Source organism: Nanorana parkeri, unplaced genomic scaffold (genome assembly GCF_000935625.1).
Source record: "Nanorana parkeri isolate BGI_ZX_2015 unplaced genomic scaffold, ASM93562v1 scaffold40, whole genome shotgun sequence".
NCBI lineage: Eukaryota > Metazoa > Chordata > Amphibia > Anura > Dicroglossidae > Nanorana > Nanorana parkeri.
Window position 1 is genome coordinate 2,756,244 of NW_017306308.1, and position 7,160 is coordinate 2,763,403.

Here is a 7,160-nt window from a genome sequence, read left to right on the forward strand (position 1 = left end):
ATATAGATATAGATATATATATAAAATATATCTATATATAGATAGATATAGATATATATATGTACATATATATATCTATATATAGATATAGATATGGATATAGATATAGATACACATATATACACAGTATGTACACATACACAGTTATGGCCAAAAATATTGGCACCCCTGCATTTCTGTCAGATAATGCACCACTTTGTGCAGAAAATTGTTGCAATTACAAATGTTTAGGCATTCTCATGTTTATTTCTTTTGTTTGTATTGGTATGACTCAAAAAAGTGGAGAACAAAAGCCAAATCTGACACATTCCATGCAAAACTCCCAAAATGGACTGGACAAAATTATTGGCACCTTCTCCACATTGCAAGAAATAATTGCATTCCAAGTTTTTGTGGAAAAGCATACACAATCTCAAGGTTACAGGTCCATCTCCAGAGATCTTAATGGTCCTGTGTCTACTGTGCGCAACCTTGTCAAGAAGTTTACAGCCCATGGCACTGTAGCTAATCTCCCTGGACGTGGATGAAAGAGAACAATTGATCAAAGATTGCAACGAAGGATTGTTCGAATGGTGGATAAAGACCCTCCATCAACTTCCAGACAAATTCAAGCTGACCTTCAGGCACAGGGTACAACTATGTCAGCTCACACTATACGTCGCCATCTGAATTAAAGGGACGCTATGGTAGGAGACCCAGGAGGACCCCACTGCTGACACAAACATAAAAAAGCCATATTGGAGTTTGCCAAAACTTACCTGAGGAAGCCAAAATCCTTTTGGGAGAATGTGCGGTTGACATTGTACTGTTTTCAGAAAAAGAAATGAGACACTGGATGTCTTGACTATGTACATGGCATTATGAAATCTGAAGACTACCAAAGAATTCTGGGGTGCAATGTAGGGTCCAGTGTCAGAAAGTTGGGTCTCCATCAGAAGTCATGGGCCTTACAGTAGGACAAAGACCCAAAGCAAACATCAAAAAGCACCCAGAAATGGTTTCAGACAAAGTGCTGGAGAGTACTGGACTGGCCAGCAATGAGTCCAGATCTGAATCATATAGAGCGCCTGTGGAGAGATCTCAAAACAGCAGTTGGGAAAATGAACCCTTCCAATCTGAGAGACCTGGAGCAGTTAGCGAAAGACGAGTTGTCCAAAATTCCTGTAGAGAGGTGTAAGAAACTCATTGATTGTCACAGGAAGCAATTGATTTCAGTTATTTTTTCCAAGGGCTGTGCTACCAAATATGAATTAAGGGTGCCAATAATTATGTCCAGTCCATTTTTGGAGTTTTACGTGGAATGCGTCAGATTTGGCTTTTTTTTCTCCACTTTTTTGTGTCATACAAATACAAACGAAATAAACATGAGAATGCCTTAACATTTGTAATTGCAACAATTTTCTGAGCAAAGTGGTGCATTATCTGACAGATATTTTTGGCCATGACTGTGTGTGTATAGATCTAGATATATAGATATATAGATATACACACACATAGATATATATGAGGGGTTACATTACATACAAGATTACCAAATATAGTGGAACTCAACATAAAATGGACTCAAATCATTTTCATGCTGCCTCAAAAAATCTGTTTTGTTGAAAGAAAGAAAAAACATATTTAGCCTAGTTGGTTTTGAGGCAGCACACAAATGATTATAGTAAATTATCCTCTACTATTGATTTGGCTAATCTGGCATGTTGTGTCTTGTATAACAAATCTTTTAATATTTATTTATTCTTTTTTTTACATATGTACCATATGTATTTATATGAAAACAAAATTAATCTTTGGGGTTGGGCAGGTGAGGCGTCCATGTAAGAAAAACATAATAATTTTGTCTTGCAAGCCCCTGAAGAATGCACTGTGATCTTTTCTTAAGTTCTTCTGTCCATCTGTGCAAATGATGGCACATTTCATTACCCTGAATGGAAGTGACAGTGCATATAATGTATATGACATGCATTGACTTCAATCCACAACTGTTGAAATACAGCTGTTAATTTACTCAGAGAAAGGTAGAGCACTTTCTCAATGTCATCTTCTTTGTCATCTATGGCTTTAAATAGTACAGAAGAGACATTTCCTCTACTGTAATGAAAAGCATCCAGGCCCTTATGTAACCTATCAATAATATTGTCTGTGGCTTTCAGTAAACATTGGGTCTCAGTGATGCTAGATATTTTCAAGAGTGTTACATTTAGCTGTCTTTCTGTACTGACATAATTTGCTTGGGAAATTTTGCAGCTCCTAAATCGATTTACTTAGCTTTACATTGCTTTCCAGATGGGAAATAATACTGTAGGCTGTGAATTATTCAAGGCCATGTTCATTAAAACAAACACATTTTTGAGAAAATCTCCACTCGTTGTGCTGTGCTTCAGTAGTCCATGAAACATATCTCTTTAATCTCTCTTTGATCCAATGGTTCACCATATTTGGAGTAGCATTGAGGCATGTAAATCTAAGAAACCTCCAAAGTAGCTGCTGATTGTAGATGGTCTTGCCCGCCTCAGGGATCTACAATTAAGAAAAATATATGATTATACAAGCTGCCCACACAGAAATATTTCTGATGACATAGTATCCAGCATTTTATGAGGTTTCTGTAAGTGGTCTATATTACCATGTTGCTTGAGGTTTATTTACACAAGTAACATTCTACAGGCAATGGCAACAAGGCTGCTGGACAAGTTGAGCACTGACTTGTCTACAAAAAATATGCAGTATAATCGTGATTTTCTGAACTACCATCCTTTCCAAAGTACAAGTACTAGAAATCAACTGCTACTAAAATATAGAGATAAAATAAGTGTTAGGTTGGGACATGTGTCTCTTGCCTAAAGTACTGCAGGCCCACTGATGTAAGTGTAACATACGCAGTTTGAGGCTAGGGTTGCTACGACCTCGCAAGCCTGGCCTGAGCCCAGAGGATTCTACTAAATGCCCAGTAAGAGTTACATCACCTAAGTATGACCCTATAGACAAACATGCTTCAGTCTTAGCAGAACATTTTATATACAACTTTATTTGAATCCTGTACATCCTCTCAGCTTCAATAGATGTTTCTTTTACAACTCCTTTTAATGAACTGGAGAATTAGGCATTTACAATGTATCTATTTTTACCTGTAATACACAATGCATATTTGTTTTTCACTAAATAGATGAATGCCCACTGATCAGCAATAAGCTTATAAACTCTATGCACAAATGGTTGCCTATTTACATACTTTACATACAAAGTATACTTGATTAATTTATGTTTTAAACAATAATGATGCATTTGATTTTTCATTCAAGTCATGCCCTCATACGTATAAGCACTCATCGGAAGAGAATGCCTTAGATACACTAAAAGACTTTCCCAGTTATCATCTCATCTCTGTATACCTTTATAATGGACATGCAATATAAGATATAGTGGAAACAATGGAGTAGCAAGGTACTTTTGGGAGATCTTTTGAGTACAATGATTCTGTATTCTCGCACTGCTGTCAGTATGACCAAAACAGTAATGGCTTAATTTTATAGCAGTGCAGCAAGGGTAAAAAGATCCAGGACAGGGAAGACAGCAAAGAGAAAACAAGAAGAGAGAGAGAGAAAAGAAGACAGGTGACAACAAAACAACCTAGCCCACTTTTTTTTGGCTATGCTTTAGGTCCCACAACAATTAAGAAGCTCAGGAGTGCCATAACTCTATTATTACCCTAGCAATTCTCGATGTCTAGGCATCATTTTTGTAGAGAGTGGAGTAGGCGAGATAATAGTAGAAACAGTATAGCTTTTATTACCTGTCATGTGCCGCTGTCAAAGCTATAAAAGTCAAAATAATAATGTACATTTGCAATCCTTTTGTCACAGTGCATACCATTATTGTAAAACTAACAATATGCTTGATGAGTAATTAGATCTCCAGGGATAAAAAAGAAAAACATTTTATCCTTTGGTTCACACTGACTCCAGTTTACACTTTAATCCCTTCCCCTATAATACAGTAAGCAATCTATTTGTATTCAACTAGCGGGTCATTTGACACAGCCATATGTGTACAAGTCATTCACAAGAGCAGAACAGAACCTCCAGGACCTGCATAAAGCAGCAATGGATCAACTAATATCATTAGAAACATTTTCCAAAGAGGATCATTTTGCTTTGTAATTATTCTAAAATCAATGTACTTTCAGCTGCTATGTTTTTATGTATCTTGAAAAATTCAATGGGGATTTTTTTCATGTACAGATGCAGGAAATTCTGTTTCTTCTATGCTAACTATAGTAGAATAACAAACATCATATGGCACAAAATAAAAAAGGATGACTTACAACTTGCTGTTTTTGTTTGTTGAAAACATCCAATCAAGTGAAAAAGAAAATAAAAAATAGGAACTTTCCTAACCTGTTTGGGTGTTTGAAGCATACACAATTTAAGGCAGGGGTGGCAAACTCAAATTCACCGGGGGCCGCATCAGCAGTATGGTTACCCTCAAAGGGCCGGTTGTATAGGACTATGCATCTACTCTTTATTATCATAAATAGTTGCCTCTGCATTCAGTTGCTACTGGTTTTAATAATAATTTAAGTAATAACTAGCCTTGAAAACATCCACAAGAAACTTTATTGGAGACTGCTCAGACTGCAGCAGAAATCCCTAATCTGGCGTTTTCAAGTGACAGCTGTCACCTAGTCAAGTTAATGATCAGGTGACAGCAGCTCCATGTAAACACATGCACACCGCATGTAATGATACGTGATATGATTACATGCGTCCAGGGAGAGTGATTATCTTCCTTTGCAGCGGTGGAGGGGTGGCGATTTGCATATGAATGAGCAGTGATATTTACATATGAATGGGCAGCGGCTTATTGATATGCAAATTACCGCGGCCCATTCATATGTTAATATCTCGGCCGGTACCGGGACAGTGCAGGCTGCAGGAACAGCACCAGCAAGCTCCGGAAAGAGCACAGAGTAGAGAGGGCTGGGGGAGGAGGTGTTTCTCTGGCCTCCCCCACCAGCGCCCTCTAGTGTCTACTGTGTGGTAGTGCCAGCTCTGCTCGCTACCACACAGTAGACACTGCTCTGCACAGAGTCGGCATAGCGGACCGGCCCTGGCTGCTGTGCGGGCCACATTACAAGGTCCGGCGTGCCGGATTCGGCCCCCGGGCATTGTGTTTGCCACCCCTGATTTAAGGGGTCTGTTATGGAAAATTCTGCAGAGTTAGGTATAGAATGGTTAATTATAATGATACTTTGGTAGTGAGATTTGAATGTACAGGCCTCAATACCTGGCATTACAGTGTGTCTATCTTTCTGTTGCATTTTCATATGATGGAGAGTGCAATAAGAAGATTGGAAGCACACAAAACTGGCAGAGAACATCCAAAACTCCTGGTGGTTGTGTAGGAACAGTTAGGGAGCCAAGACAGGGTGATCTAGCTGTTTCCAAATGATTCATGAAAGGTGACTTGTATGCTTAAAACTGGACCGTATTAAAAGTGTCCACTTTACTGTTAACAGTTTTTTTAACCCCTTAGTGACAGGGCTCCAGAGATTTTTTCTCATCTCTGGGGGCTGGAGCAATTTTGCAATGTGTTTGTTTAACCATAATTTCCATCTTCCTCTTTCATTGCACCTACACATCTTGTATACCATTATTTGAAGGACATCGAATGGGCTTTAATTTGATGTGACAAATGCATATATAAATTCTTTTTTTTTTTTTATATAAAAAAGGGAAAAAAGCCCCATTTTCACAGTTTTGGCAATAAAAATATGTACATAATTAGTGTAGTTAACAGAAAGTAATTTATAATAAATTTATTTGTCCTAATGTATAGGGTACATTATATGTCTGGGATTTCAGTTTAGTTTGGGAGTTATAGATCACAAATACAAAGGAGTGAAATACAATTTTAGTTTGGAACAATTTTAGAATGTGATTTGTTTGTCTCCTATCTTTAATAGCCTCCTCAGCTCTATATTTTCTTTTTTTCATTTTTTTACTAAACCTTTTTTTGACTTTTAAAAAAGTTTTTTCCTTTTTTAAAAAAATCTTTAAAAACGTATCTTTTATACATTTTAAATACTAGAGGGCACTAAGGGATTCTTTTTTTTATTTACAGGTGCATTGATACTTAGGGGGTTATTCACAAAACTGCCGAAGGCAGCCAAGTTAATAACCCAGCTAAAGTGAAGTGAGCTGAACCAAGTGATTTTTCGAGGGACATCGGCTGAGCTGAAGCCCTGGCAGCTCACTCGCTGCTGTTTGCCCCTATTCTCATAGGGTCCGAACGGCAGTGAGTGAATAGCCACCGAGCGGCATTCGGCTTGGCATTTCTGCTCGATACCTTCGAGGTATCGAGCAGAAATGTTTTATGTATAATATAGTGAATCTCCAGTCTTGCTTTAATTATTTGTCTCTTTGATTAAACTACTTGTACTTCATAGCCCAACCCCCTTTCTTGCTGCCCATCACTTTTTCCCAGTTGTACAGCATCTTTGTGCCATGGTGATACTTTGCTAAATACTGCTGTTAGAGAAAGGTTACGTTAAAAATAAGCAGTGACTAGCAGACACAAAGAAAGCAGCATTGCTGTATATTAAAGGGTTTCTAAACCCTCCAGTTTTTTTTGCATATATCTACTGCTGGCAAGCAGTAGATATATGCAAAAAGTTGAAAAAAAACCTGCTTTAACAGCGGTTTAAACTTACCCTGTTTTCGCCGCGCGCTCCCACCCGAGAATCCGAAACTGCTTGGCGGCCACAAAGCATCTTGGGGCGAGCGCATGCGCAGTTCGGATTTTCGGCCGGGAGACGAGCAGAGACGCAAGGTAAGTCTATGGACGCGTGCACGCGCATGCAGATACCGCGGGATCGGAAGTGCCAGGAAAGACAGAGGAGTCAGCGCTGGATCGGAGAGCCACCGCACCACTGGAGGGACAGATGAAAACATCAGGAAAGAAGAGGAAGATCGGATTAAGATACATAATTTAAGGTAAGTGCTAACATTGGGGGGAGGGGATTTTTTTTTTACTTTAATGTCACTTTAAGTTACAGCTGTTAAAACTGTTGCTTGAAGTTAATATTCTTCTGTTATTAGCAATCTAGCATAGGCTAATGTATTATATATATTATTATTATTATATATGTATTATAT

General features: G+C 38.3%; 1 protein-coding gene across 1 annotated transcript in view; it reads right to left on the reverse strand.

Moving 5' to 3' along the window:
* Window positions 1–1,738: 1,738 nt before the first annotated feature.
* Window positions 1,739–7,160, reverse strand: part of PRR16 (proline rich 16) — a 239,222-nt gene continuing 233,800 nt past the window's right edge. The window contains exon 3 of the mRNA XM_018571068.1: window positions 1,739–2,523. The gene's annotated coding sequence lies outside the window, so the exon portion shown is untranslated. The remainder of the gene's footprint in view (window positions 2,524–7,160) is intronic.